Source organism: Aphidius gifuensis, linkage group LG5 (genome assembly GCF_014905175.1).
Source record: "Aphidius gifuensis isolate YNYX2018 linkage group LG5, ASM1490517v1, whole genome shotgun sequence".
NCBI classification, from domain to species: domain Eukaryota; kingdom Metazoa; phylum Arthropoda; class Insecta; order Hymenoptera; family Braconidae; genus Aphidius; species Aphidius gifuensis.
Genome location: NC_057792.1, coordinates 5,265,211 through 5,281,309, shown reverse-complemented (window position 1 = coordinate 5,281,309; position 16,099 = coordinate 5,265,211). Strand labels below are relative to the sequence as shown.

Here is a 16,099-nt window from a genome sequence, read left to right as displayed (position 1 = left end):
TAATTTTTTTTCATATTATTTGCGAATAGTTTTAATTTAGTTGAATTTTTATTTTTTTTATTTTGTGTAACGAGGTTCTGGATGTCAGTTGGAAAACTTTAAGTATATAACTCGAGTTAAGTTTACTTTATCCCATAAATGTTTATTCACATCAACTTGTTGAAATGATTTAATCATTTAAAAATCACACAAATCTACATATACTAAAATTATATGTATATAATTTTTAAAATAATTAATATATTATTCAACAAACAAATTAATTTATTAATTTAAAATCCATTAATTTACATAAGAAAATTATTATCAATTATTTTTCTAAATTTTATGAATCATAAACAATTATTATCCTGAAAATTAAATTTTCATCTAAAAAAATGTCACAAGTTCATAATTTAAAATAACTAAAGAAAAAAAATAACATTGAAAAGTCTTCACAGACTATTGAACACTACATATATTTATCTAAAATTTTTTTATTATTTTATTTTCTCATAAGATATAAAAAAAGAAACTAAAAAAAAATTATTTCGATAAATCTCCGGTCAGCTTAGTCATTCTCTCGACTCTCGAGCTTTTTCCCATCACACAAAACGAAAAGTAAAAAAAACTATAGTAAAACTCTTTCTAGTGTGTAAAGTATTTTTTGTGTTGATATAAAAAAAATATAAATAAAAAATTTTCAAAATACTGATCAGGGATGAGCCTATATAGAAAATAAAAAATTGTCAAAGAAAAAAAAAAACTTGATTCTTTTTCGGGGAGAGATAAAGTTATTTTTTTTTTTTTAAAAGGAAAATTTCAAGTTGAGGGTTAAGACGAGATACTTGACCATATCTTGCAGGTGTCATGTATATTTATTTTACATGTATATATTTATTTATTTGGGTGTATGTGCCGGAAGCATAGCAGGTGACTGGTATAGAGTTCCGCTCGATCAATTGCTGTTCCGCATCATGGATCTTGGAGATCAGTTCTCTTCTTATAATACTCTCTTGCAAACTCACTTTTATTCTATCTATCTCTTTGTTGTATATTCCACTCTTTTACTCTTTCTCTCTCATCTTGCTCGATCACCAGGTTATTCAATGTGTAGAATAGTGGCCAAGATGCGTCCAAGAGTATCCGCCGACGTCCGGTCTACTTGCCCTTAGTTTACTATATACATATATATATTAACCACTTTACAAATTATTATATATATATATATATTTATTCTTTATTTTATTCATCCTTTTTTTTTTATTTCACAAGCATTTACCATCACAAAATCACGAATAAAACACATCTCCGTTTCAACGGGGCTTCGTTTCACGCTCGAACCTACCAAACGCACCGTAGGAAGATCACAATTTTTTTTTTTTTTTTCTTCTTCAACACTTTGGTATATATTTTTTTCCTTCCCGTCTTTGTTTTGGCTTTTTTTTTTAATTTTTTTTTTTTATTTCGACCGGATGTGAAGGAAATAGTCTGCGGTTTTGCACAGAGCTAATACGAAAAATGAGGATTGAATGATGTGGTGATTTTTTAAATGGAAATTTATGGTTTTGGAAAGGGAATTTTAATTTTTTTTTTTTTAACTTTTATAAATATTGATGGATTGACATTTATATAATATAATCTATCAAATATATAAGTAGACGTTTTTTATTTTAATTTTCAAAAAATAAAAATTTCATATATTTGTTTAACAAAAAAAAAAAAAAATTAATAAAACAATATAGTTATGAAAATTTTGTACACTGAATAAATAATAGAAAAAAATGTCAAATTCCCACAGTTTAAAATGATTGGTACATTTCGTAGAAAAAAATGTAAAAAAAAAAAATAATAAAAAGTGAACGTTTTCATTATTCACAAGATGTATAATTCAAAGATAATTGTACGAATCGCTAATTTGACAAATGTACCTATTGTCGATTCAATGTATAACCCAAAGACCCTCATACCCTTTCCTCTTACCCCTCATTCACCACCAAATTGTCATAATACCATCACCCTTTCACCCCTTTTTTTTTTAAGTCACATAGTTGAATGCAATTGTGAAAAAAAAGAATAAGAAAATTTAAACAAAAAAAAAAAAAAAAAGTCATGATGCTCGTGGCATTAGGTTATACATATCGTATATTTTGAAACGAGTTATTTGCATCGAATTGAACCCTATGGCCCTGATCAGTCACCACTTATTTTCAATTTAACTTCATGTTGAGCAATCACTGTCTTATGACTTTATATCTAAAAAAACAAATATCAATTTTCTCTTTTAATTTTTTGGCATTTAAAATTAAAATTATACACGATATAATATTTTCATAATTAAATTAATATTTTTCAATTAATTAATTTATATTTTTAACAAGTTTATTAGACAATTGATAAATGTTTTTATATTAATTGAAATATATGTATATTTTTTTTTCGTGATCTTTATACTATTTTGTTGTACACATTGTATATTGATGTTTTTATTTTAAAATACATTTTAAAATTGATCGAGTAGTATAAGTATAATAGTCTGATGGTAAATGATACATACATGCATGTGAACATAAATGTATACTTGATGGAGGATCTTGTTACAAGTATGTACAGTCATGCAATGTTTTGATAAAACGTTGAATTTGCCCATACAATTGCATTATATATGTGTACATATATTCAACAACAAGTTGGTGGCCTGACGAGGATTATTGCACGGTTTAAAGGGCATGAGAGTTGAAATAGGTGGAGCGAATCGATCGTAAAGCCTGTGAAGATCTATCGTTGATCGTGCAAACCTCACGACTTGTGTATTTTTTTTTTTTTTTATTTCGTTATTTTTTTCATTATCTCGCAGTGTTTATTATTGTTATTATTTTACAATAATATTTTTTGAAAATATTTTTGACCTGTTAATTATGCAGACTACTGTCTTAAAGTTAGCAATTTTATTTTTATTGAAAATTGATTTTTAATTTTCATTTGAAATACTTGGTTTTAATTAAAAAAATTATCTTGACATAAACAAAGAAAAAATATTGACATTTTAATCTTTATTTTCCATGGAAATATATTGAACAAAAAAAACATTAATTAATATTTATTTTGATTATTAATTTAGATATTTTTTTTTTTGGTTAGACAATTTAGAGATAGGAAAATTTTAAGAGTAGATTGATATAAAAAAAAAAAAAATAAATAAATAAAATCGTTGATGAGAAAAAATGTTGAATATACGATTGTCAATTCTTTTTCCAACACAGTGACTACCAATTCCACGTAGCTTTTAGAAAAAAACTAAAAAAAAATTAAGAGACAAAAAAAAAAAAAAGAGTGAAATGAAAGAAATAGGTATTTAAAGTGACGTCAAGGATCCAACTGTTCTGCATTGAGTTAAGAAAATAGTAGTGGAAATGAGAAAAAACTAAAATAAAATATAAAAAAAAAAATTGGATGATGGAATATATGCCTCGACAGACGATGCAAGAATTAAAAAAAATAAAATAAATACTCTCAGTAAAATATCTTAGTTTTTTACTGGAGAAAAAAATGTATATTTTTTTATTTTTTTCTTTTACTCTCTCGAGTGAAAAACAATATTTTATTTCATTTTACTTAGTACATACATAAGCCATACATATAAAAAGTCATATATATTTAGAACAATGTCACCAAACATCTCGTCTTTTTCAATATTAACTAAAAATAAAAGAATAAACAATCAATAACTAGACAAAAAAAAATAATAATTTATATACTTTTCTTTACCCAACAATATTCATATACTTTGAATGTGCAAATAAAATGTCAAGATAAAAAACTCCTCAAAGGGTTAAAATAAAAAAAAAAAATAAATTAAATTTAAATAACAAAGAAATCATACATATAATCCATAAACCTGCAATCTTTCTCATCTACAAAAAAACAAAATTTATTATTATTTTCATTTCAATATATAATTTCTAAATATATGTATATATATACATTTTTCACAAAGTGAGAGATAGGGTTGAATCTCGCGTTGGAGTTTTAAATTTAAAAGGAAAGAGAAAATGCTTTAAGACGCTCAATATAAATACTAAAAAGGGAGGTTTGAGTTGGACAGTATAGAGAAGATACTGAAGAGAAAAAGAAGAAGAGTAAAGAGATGGAAGAATTTACAAGAGGGTATGAGATAGGGTGGTGCAAAAATGATGGTAAGGGGGGTTGATTTTAGTTGAGAAAAAGGGTTGCTGTAGGATGCTTTTCTTAGTGAAGGATGAAGGGTAAAAAGACATGGACCAAAAGCAAAGCAAGTAAGCAACTCAAGTAAGAGTTTGGGATGGACAAACTAACTATACTCTTTTTAGTTAAAATAAAAGAGGGTTGGTTAAAATAGTGAGTGAGATAGAATGATGGTGGTGATGATGATGATGATCATTATGATGAGGAGGAGGAAGGAAGAAAAGAGGAAAGAAGGATTTGCAAATGTTGGAAGAATTGTTAAAGTTAAAAAAGGAAAAAAAGATATTGATGCCTCTCTCTTTTTTTCTTATTCTTCTTCTTCTTCTTGTTCTTTATCTTAATATATATATTTTCTTTTACTTTCTTCTACTTGTTCCTTTAGTGTGCCTGGAAAACTCATACCCCTTTTCTTGCTTACCCTCGGAAGGTTGTTTAATTGCATCTTACTTTCGAATTTTCCGCGTGGAGCTATCGATCGAGACACACGAGGCAAATGAAAAAGGAAAACGATGAGTAGGATACGAGGTAAAAGAAGAAGGTGGGAAAAAAAAGGGATGGGGATTTAGCTTGGTAGAAAAGAGGTTGGTTGGGTTGATGGGAGTTTTAAGAAAAAAAAAAAAAAAAAAATTAGTAGAATGGGGTAGCTTCGTTTGCGTCTTATCTAACAGCGTCCTTTTCTTATACTCACTCGTTTTACCTCCTCTTTTCTATATCCCATTTGCCTTTTTCAACCCTCTCTTCTCTACATCATACCTCATATATTTTTTGTCTTTCTTGCATCTTTTTTAAACTCACTAACATCATCTCTGTTGTTTTTTTTTTTATTTTGTCTTTTCTACATTCTCGTTTTTCTTCATTTTCTTCGTGTATGTATATATGTATAACCATTGCTTTCTTCAACTCATTTTAATGCTTTTCTATCTTTTTTTTTTTCTGACTCTTCAAGTCCACCCTGGGCATACCACTACCCTTACACGCGTTTCATACACTTTACTGACTATTTAAAACGATGCACGGTCGCATACTATTATATTTTATTTTTTTTTTAAATACTTTATTTATTTATTAAAATATTTGCCAATTTTAAATCATTTTTCTATTGTTTATTTTTTAATTATTGAAATTTTTAAATTAAATTATTTTAATAGTCAAAAAAATATTTATACAGAACATTTCTATGTATGAAGTTTTTAAAAGTTACATTATTTTTTATGATGCTAAATTCAGCATATTGTATAAAACACATACGTACAAACTCTTACACCTATAAATTTTTTTTTTTTTTTATTATTTTTGTGTTCAATATTAGAGGATTTTGGGGAAGTCAAGGGGCGCGAGTTGGGTTATCGCTTTGCTTGAGAGGTATATATATTAAAAAAATTCAAAAGAGAATTAAAAAGAATAAAAAGGTTAAAAAAAAAAAAATCATTGAGTAAAATGTATAAAAGAAGATGAGAAAAAAAAATTAAAAAAATTCGACAGGGTGGCTTGACGTGACAATGAGGCGGATGCCTCGGTACTGACGCTGCATAAAGTGCGATTATCATGTGTCTCGATAAAAGACGAAGAGTTGCATATACTCCAAAAATATATAAAAAATAAAAAAAACAAAAAATACATCTATACATTTCAATACATAGTGTGGTATAAGCTCAATTTTTTTTCTCTCTTATTTTTTTTATTTTATATATATTCTTTATATTTCTCTTTCAATATTTCGTTTTTTTTTTTATTTCTTTTGAGACATGGGGGAATTCTTAACTAGCCGAATATACTACTACCCTTTTTTTAAACTCGGATGTATATATGATATACAATTTTTTTTTCCTGTCGTCTCTTCACTTAAAATCTGAAACGGGCGAAGAAAAAGGGGTGTTGTATTTATATAGATATATATGTTTGAAATTTTTTATTTTTTTTTTTTTTCGGAGGTTGAGGGATAAAACTGAGTGGGCTATTATTTATCCCGTCGTTTTTGTCTTGATTCCCGCATCAGACTTGTTCTTCATGATTACGCTTTTCAAAATATTCTCAAGTACTAATATACAAAAGATGTTTAAATAAAAAATAAATAAAAATAAATTAAATCATATTTAAGCTTTGAACAAAAAAGAAATATTAATTCAAGAATATTTAAAAATTATAAAAAAAAACTTGAAGTAATATTTTTAATATAATACTTGAAAATTATTTAACACAATAATTCAGCTAATTAATTAAAATATCTAAAACATTTTTTTTTTACATTATATAATAATATAGAAAATAAATAAATATATTAATACTTGCTGCGACGGCGCTCAACGTAACGTTGGTCTCTTATATTTTTAATCAATCCGTCACTGATAAAAAGTAAAAAAAAAATACGAAGAAAAAAAAGCAACGTTAGACGCGTAAAGAAGCACGAGGGGTTGAATTTTCTTTTTTTTTTTTTCTTCTTACAGTTCCCTTTCTCGCGGGTCTTGTATTTAAAACCTCGGGGGCTGATGAACACTCCTCATGCCAAGCCATATACACAATGTATATATATATATCCTCCATGCCAATGCGCCTCCTAAACATCCCCTTGCCACTTTTTTTTTATTTTATTTTCCTCCTTCTATCCCTCTACTAACGCTATACCTTTCTTGCGTCCAACCTAACCCCCTCAATTCCCATTCCACCCTTCATTGCCTTTGCCTCATTCACTCACTCACTCTTGCCATTTTTCAATCCTTGGGGCTCTTATATACACACACACTCATTCACTCACTCATACCTACAAATATCATACACATATTTATTTATTATTATTATTTTTTTTTTTTTGTACATTACTAAGACATACATTCGTGAAATTTATATCTGATGGATATATATGTATGATGTGTTTTAAATGTACAAACGAGTATACAAGATGCAGATTTAAAAAAAAAATTTGGCAAAAAATGTACCTTGGAAAAAAATTTTTTTGTGGAAGAAAAATTTGTCAGGGGTTGAGGGTGAGAGGGTTCTTTGGCTGCTATTGCACCGACCCTCTTGATGAAGAAAGAAAAAAAAATAAAGAGGGAGTTAAATTCGAGTACCTTGGCTGGACCCTAACGTATAAGAAAAAGTACCTCCCTGTAAAATACTTGAGAGAAACGAGAGTGCCCGTCGGATACGTGACTCAAGATTAGCTTTTACGTTATATTTAATTGTATATACTTTTTATCCTTTATGATATATATGTATTTTCTTTCTTTTTTTTGAATTAATTTAAATTTTATATATATAATTTTATAATTGTTTATTTATTCATTTCGAGGTGCTATTTACTGACCAATTGAGTGACGAGATGACTTAAAATTGCACATCACAAACTGTGCTTGCAAAAAAATAAAAAATTATAAATTTAAAATTCATTTGGACATTTACATGTTAATTTTTTTCGGCTGTTTTTTTTTTTTGCATTAATATACTGGCTTATTTGAATGACAAATTCTTATAATAAAAATTGAAAAATAACAAAAAAAAAATTGACTATTTTTATTAAAATAAAAGGATTTTTTTTTGGGTATTCTTTAATTGTTTAACTATCACAATTTTCCGGATAAATAAATTGGCATTTCGAAGATCCTAATGCAAAAAAAATCAGACGAAAAAATTTAGTTGCAACTGCAGGAACAAATTTCGAATTTATAATTCAATTCAATTGGATATTTTTTTTTTCGAAATAATAGTTGTTCAATATTTTAATATTAATATGATGCATAATTGTAAACAAATTATTTGAACAACTTTTTTTATCTTACGTAAACGAATACTGACGTAGAACCCTCGCGTGTCGATGGCATATCTTGTCGTAACATATTTAACATTAAATATACAAATTTATTCACTGACAAATCAATTCATTGTTTACATTTATATACGAGTAATAATAAATAACATAAAAAAAATGATATTGTAATTAATAATCAGAATATTACATGATTATTTTTAAACACATATATAAAGTTGCTTTTATTTTTGTACATACAAACATCTAATTTTATATTTTTATAAATTTTATTTTACAATTTTATATCACTTAATTATCCCCTAATATTCAAATTGCGTGATTAAATTAATAGTCACGTTGTTAAATCAGATATTAAAATAAATATCACCCTAATTTAAAAAAAAAAATTTTATTACCACCTGGACAAAATAAAAAGAACAAAAAACAATTTTATCATTACCAAAATAAAAAGTATATAAAAAAAAGTATTAAAAAAAAATATTTAAAAAAATAACATGCATCAAGAAAAATTTCTTTGAAGTTTTCGATTCACTTTAACGCCATGAAAAATACGAATCGATGATGCATGACATATAAGAACCACATTTTACATCCGGACATGCTCCATAGCGTAACAAAGTTGCTTTGTTTTTTTTAACATGTCTATAAATTTTTTTTTTTTTATTTAAAAATCACAGTTTTATATATATACTAAAAAATAAAATAAATAAATAATTACGAATTTTTATTTCATTTCCGTTATAATAAAAATAAATAAATAAATAAAAAAACATAATCTTCATTAAATTATCGATATACATTACAATTTAATAAAAAATAATTAAAAAAAAAAAGTTACAAATTGAAATAATTAAATCTTGATAGACGAGTCCTTTACAACGAATGAGAAAAAAAAAAAGAAACGTTTTGGTTAATGGTTTTGGAAGTCGCGTCTTATTTCTCAGTAAAGGATCAAATGGTATTCGATTCGGGTTTTCCAGAGTCGATGTTATATGTATATGTAGAATGAAGGATATAGGAAAACTGGGTTTAGTTGGGTGATGGGTGTTGTATAGGGTTGAGGCAAAAGGTATAATGTGAAAACAGGCTGATGTATAAAGACAAGCTGTGTGTGTAGATACATATATAGTGTCGTTGATGACGATGGTGGTGGTGTTGTAAAGGACAACGACGAATAAGACGATGAAGAAGAAGAAGAAGAAGAGATGGGTGGATGGGTGATTTTATTGGTATGAAGTTGAAACTCTTGGGCGTCCGGTTTTATAAAAGACCCTGTGGCTGATGCGACGGCTGGGTTGATGGTTATGTTGGTGTTGGTATTAGTTAGTGATTGTAGTTGTAATGTCATGGTATAGAGCTCGTATAAGATTTAACTATATATACATGTATGAAATTTTGAAATGATGATGAAGAAGCTGTTGGAGGAGGGTATAAGGCCACGTCCAACAAAGCCAAGATGCAAGAGAGGATACTATCCAACATTACAGTACAATCACTGGCTAAGCTGGGCATTGATTTTGCGTATATATAGTTATTCACAATGTCATTTGTGTGTAAAATATATTTACCTTTCATATATTATACACTTTGATCAATTTATAATAATGCAAATATACACGTATGGATTTTTCTTGTCATCATTTCAATTGTGTCTTTTAAAAATATTATTTTAGTTTTTTTCTTTTCTTTTTTTTTTTTTTTGCTTTGTTGTTAGAAAAAAGTTTTTCTTCTTTGATCAGTTGAACATCATGTGATTCTTTTTGATCTTTTTATTATGATTTTTACAACTTTATTATGATCTTGTCTTTTTTTTTTTTTTTCTTGGAGTTATTATTTTGAAATAGTTGGAGTTTTAGTTTATAAAGTTTTTTTGGCGGTATAAAATACAAAGGATATTTAAAAAAATTGAAATAATTAATTGTATTTGAATTACATTTTGTATAATGGAAAATAGAAAAAAATAAATTAGTAAACCTTTTTTTTTTTTTTAAATAAATTCATTGATAGTTTCGAGTACACAATATCATAAATCACTTGACAATATTCATCGTTAAATTTTAACTTCATTATAGTTTCTCAACACTTAATTCTTAGTTTCAAACTCATTTCTATACAAAATCGTTTTATAATGTAAATTAAATTATCATTGAGCCATCATGAGACAACTCAAACAAAATATAAAAACCATATTACCATTATTTCACAATGAAAAAATTACATTACCTCACATCAATATGAATAAATTAATTAAAAATTAATATAAAAAAAAAAATAAAAAAATCTCATCTAAACAAGATAAATTATTTTAGGTATATAAGTCAGTCGGTCAAATTGACCAAGTTAAGTGTATAGTTGTTGCCACACTTTTATCTTTACACCAGCCCTCTTTCCTTTCTTCAACTTCACCCTAACGAAGAAAAGAAAAAAAAAATTAAATAAAAAAACACAATCTTCCCCTTGCTCTAAGAGGCAAAAGCAAAAAAAAAATTTACCAATATAATCAATGGAATATTATTTGTAATTTCTTATGATAATTATAAAAAAGTTTCATGCAAGAATATTGCTAATGTCCAGTTTACAACAATACAAATTTCCATACAAGAATATATATAGTGATATAAATATTAACTGGATATACATAAAGGGGTTATAAAATATATATATGTTATAGGTAAATTCAAAGTTAGGTTTTGGTTGTGGTATGAGAATTGAATGGTACAACATACCAACGGTCTTAGCATGGTTTCTCTTCAATACTGTCCCGGGAACGGTTAGGAGAATATTGTTGTATACAGCTATATGAATTAAGAAGAAAAAAGAACAACAACAACAACAAGAATAAGTAGAAGAAGAAGATAGTGGTTAATGGTAGTTGTGTTGGTAGAGGGTGGTTAATAGGGGTAGGAGGATATGAGGAAGAGTTTTGGAGGTTAGGATGGGTTATAGACGAACAGCTAAATACCTCAGAATTGTTACTATTGCTATATCCTTCTGTATATTCAAATCTATATACTAAGAAATCTTGAAATCCCTAACCTCTAGTATTCCTATTTCTCGACCATCTCAACTCCCTCTTGATAATCTCTTTCTCTCTCTTTCTTGTCCCTCTTGTATTATTGCACCCGTTACCTTTAAGCCACTATTTCCCTTTGCCAATCTTCATTTTACTCCCTTCGAAGTATCTTTAGTCCTGTTTCTAAACCTCCTACCTCACTATCCCCCTACTTTACTCTTCAAGTCTTCTCTCTTGTTTTCTAAAATTTAACCAACATGCACACTACTGCCATTTCAACCCTCTTTTGATGGGATTGAGAATGAGAATGGGTTAATGCTATTGATTCACGTACACAAGGCACTCGGGTAGAAATTGGAAGCCTAAGACTTTGGCCACTGTTTGACAGTAACAGATACAACGTATTTTAATCTATATATATATCATTTTTATTATTTATACTTTTATTAATATAGAAAAATTATTATTTTTATTTGGAAAATGATTCTTTAATATATGCTTTGTTTTATTTTATCATCCAGGGTTAAAATGTAGTTTGAATTATTATTATTTTATCATTTTTTGTTCTTGATATTTTTTATTGCCCATGTGGTATAATTAATCTTGGTTTATTTTTAAAATATTACCAATGAGGTGTACAGAAAAAAAAAAAAATTTATAACCACTTTTCTTATATACTGATGGTGTTCTGTATATGAATGCGTAAAATTCGAGATGCAAAACATAAACCAAGGGGAAAAAAAATATATATAAGTTTCTTATCTGTATAAATTATAAAAGTTTTCATGAGCACATGTTATATTTCTTGAACGTGTGTCATTAGATAAAGGAGAAAAATTTTAATTTTATTTTTATTCAAATAAATTTTTTTCGAATATTTGTAAAAGTAAAGTACATGAATTTTTTTTTTTTACAAATATTACAACTATTTTCATTATCAAAGTAAATCATAAATTGTATCAATAAAATATTTTCAATAATTGGAAAAATATGATGGAGAAAAAAAATGATAATTTGATTGCTAAAAAATAAAACTGCTGGGTATAAAATTTATAACGAGTTAAAGATATCCAATTGCATCAAAATATATATACAATAATCAAGTAAAAAAGAGAAAATATTATAAAAACGATTGAGTTTTTGATGATCACCGCAATAAGGCCATCACAGGTATATATTGCTGGATCTTTAGGAGACAAAGCGAGAGAAAGGAAGAGAGATGACAAAAAAAAATAATAAAATAACAGGTGATTTAGTTAGAAAGATAGATGCTTATAAAGATGAGGACAAAATCTGTTAACGAAGGAATCTCGTTCAAGCCAAGCGAGGTCCATTCATCGCTTTGGGCATTAAAATTTTCCAATAAATAAAACACGAAGCAAAAGTACATTGTCCAATTACAATAATGAGATGGTCTTCTCGTTACGTAATCGCAAAATGATGAGAGGAAAGACATTGGCTGAGAATATTACTAGAGAGATGATAACCAAGAAATTGAAGACGAAGGTAAAATAAAAAGACCTCTGTAGTTGGTAAATTTACAAAAATAAAGATGCAAAAAACATGAGAGGGAGAGAGAGAGAGTAAACGAGAGCTAAAGACAAAGAGAAGGGGTTTGTTATCCGAGATAGGAATTCAAGTGAAAATGAATTAAGATAAAGAAAATAAAAAGTAAAAAAAAAAAAAAGAATTTTAAATGATGGGCAAACGGCGTTGATGAGAAGAAGGAGGGTCGAAGATTGTTGATGAGGATACTGGTCGAAGTGGATAGGGTAGGTAAGGATATAGTGGGAGGTTAGGTTGGTCTAGAACACAAGCAACATTATCGTGACGTGTAATACAATATGCAGATAGATATTTGCATCTCATATACAGCAGCTTCTAACAGAGAAAACCGGAACATTGCCCAAGAGCTAGTTGTGCACACGATTCACCAGGGTTTTTACAAATAAAGCAAGAGAGAGATAGATATAAGTATAAAAGTAAGATAGAGAGACAAATAAACAAAGAACAAGATAGATATATTATATATACTCTAGATAAAATAAGGTGATAAGAAGAAGAAGAAGAGAGAAGGAAAATAGCATCGTATAGCCATACCAAGACTTTGGCCAAAACCCACCCCCTTTTTCATAGCAACCCAATTCAACCCCTTATGCGGCCGGACACAAGCTCAGTGTGGCGTTGGAGATGAGATACTAGATGAGTGGGGGTAAGAAACTGTGAAATATCGATTAAGTTTGCTAGTAAGACAAGGAACGTCCGCACGGGGCAACACACAGTATTTTAGGATATATAGAAATGACGGTAAAGTGAGAATACAGATGGGGTGGTAAAAAGGGGGGTTTGGTTAAAGTGAAGCATGAGGAGGAAGAAGAGAGAGGTGTAAAAGGAGGAATTGTTTTGTGGAAAAAGAGGGGTATATATAGATTGGGTTGAATGTGCTTGTTGTATACGAATGGTCAGGGGTGGTAAAAGAGGTGATATGAGCATTGTATCGGAGAATTAACGGTAGCTACAATCACCCTTCTCTAGTTTACCATTACCATCTTACCATCTCTCTATACTTGTTCTTATTCGAACAAGTCCGTTTACTTATATACATATACAATATATAAATCTATTTTGCTCCTTGTTGTTGGTCTTCTTCTTCTTCTTGTGTGATAGTATATGTATTTATGTTTATCTGTAGATTCATCTATACTTGGTCTTCTTTGTCTTACATATACTGCTGCTTTTGTATTGTTATGTACATATATGGCATGTATAGATCCATATAGTTTCTTGCATCTTGGCCTCGAGCCACCAATCTTCAAATCATTCTATGTATACTACTTCGTTTGCCCGGCACACGTCCAGGTTTCTATTCTACTTTTAAAAACAAAAAAAAAATACCTCACTAAATTTTAACAATACAAGAATTAATGCTTTAAAATATATATAATTTGAACTAGATATATTTTAATTTATTATTCAATATTATATATATATAATTTAAAATGATAAATTTTGATATATATAATATAGTGGGTGAAAATTGAAATAAAAAATTGTTTTATTTTTCTTTGAGTTATTTTCCCTTGTATATATTTTTCAATATTTATATGTGTGAAATCACTTGTGTGAACCTAAACAATAAAATCATAACCCCAATTTTCAGATCGTAAAAAAATAATATACTCTCGTGACACAGAAAACTGATAGACATATTCACATGGGGGTGATTCCTCAGCATACAAAGAAAAAATAAAAAGAGGGAAAAAAAAAATGTGGAAAAATAAAAGAAAAAGAAAATTGTCGATAAAATTGATGTAAACAGGCACTTGGCACGCACTCGAATCTCTGTTGAAGACGAAAAGGTATATGTGTGATATATATATTTCCCTATGGGCCCCCTGAGGGTTCTTTGCTTTGCCTTGCTATATAATCTACCCTTTTCTCATGCGGTAAAAGAGAATGTGAGTAGCTCTATACTTATTCCAACACATACATTTATAAATATAAATTTTACACACATGGTTTGAGTAAAGAGATGGAAATATAGATACTTATGGCAAAGAAGTAAAGGATAGAAATTTCAGAAGAAGAAGAAGAAGGTTAAAAGCTCTATGGCTTGTTGAAAAGTAAGGATAGAATATCATCCATTGAAGATGGTAGAGGCCAAAGCCATAAACAGCTTGTTGCTTCTAAGCATACCTAGTAGCTTCTTCACAGTCAATTCACAACATATTTTATCAACATTCATGATTATAAAATAAGTTAAATTTAAATTTTGATGATAATAATAATTGATTCAATAGGGTTAATTCTTTTATGTATACACACGATTATATTTTAATTAATTTGACATATAAATTAATCAATATTAATTTTAAAATTATGACAATACATTAATAAAATATTTACATTGTAATTTCAATAATTCAATTGTGTAATTGTTCAAATATTTAGTAAAGACATATAGGAAAACTTTTAGACAAAGAAAAGTGTTAAATATGACAGTTGTCACAAGAGACAATGATAACTTGAATAAATGGAAAATTTGATGGAAAATTCTATCAAGATTTTCAAGTATGTTAGTTTGATATTTTGACCATTTTAGCAATTATGAAGTAAGGAATGATATGATTGAAGGTGAAGGAGATGAGACAAGTAAAATTTAAATTATTGAGGCTTTTCATTGGTTGAATATAGTGAATATTTGTATATATAACATTATAAGAGATCGTCCAACTGACCAAAGTTGTCTGTCCAACAATAAATTCCTTAGATTTTGAAATCATCATCATCATCTATATGCATTCATCTATTCTTGAGAAATATATAGATATGAGTATAGTGGTATGCTTCTGAGATTACAAATTGCATCGAAGAGATTCAAAATTCATGTACTATTTTGAATTATCAGAAGGCATGCAGTTGAGTTTTGTGGTTTCATGAGCCTAAATTATTTCTTAGAAAAGGATAGTTGAATTTGTGAATATGAGACAATAGATAAAGGGTGATATTGTGTATATGTATTTTGTATTGTTGTGTGTGTGGGTGTTTGTGATGGACAAGGTAAATTGCTGTGTACAGAGAAAGAGAGAGAGAGATATATCTATAAGAAGTAAAAAGAGATAACGAAAAGGATATATATAGTTGGATGAGATAGGTTGGTTTGGCAAGTTCCAATGTGGCTAAAGAGTAAGACAAATTTTCAAGTGATGAGAGAGAAAGAGATAGAATAGATTATGTGTAGAAGTTGTAGGAAGCTAGGATCCGCGAATGGTCGCAAGGGTGGCAAAGACAGGACACAAGAGTTTCTTGAGAGTATATATATATGGGATGATGAGAAGAATAAGGAGGATAAAGGAAGAGAAAGGAATTGAAGAAGATGAGGGTGGGTGCAGCCTAGAGGGACATGACTGCTTTAAAGCTAGTATATGTTTATATTATATTTGCATGTACACAAGAAATGAAGGAGAGAAATAGGAATTTATAGAAGAGAAGTAAAAGGGGGGATATGTTGAAGATACTAACCCTTGGCCAGGCCGCACCCCCAAGGTCCAGAATAATCTACAATCCATATCAGTCTTAGGTACAAGTCCAAGACCAACCTCTAGTTTCTCATACTCTTG

General features: G+C 28.3%; 1 long non-coding RNA gene across 1 annotated transcript in view; it reads left to right on the top strand.

Moving 5' to 3' along the window:
• The window catches only part of LOC122857181, a 94,403-nt gene that overhangs the window by 31,756 nt on the left and 46,548 nt on the right, over nucleotides 1-16,099 (top strand). The gene's annotated exons all lie outside the window — the stretch shown is intronic.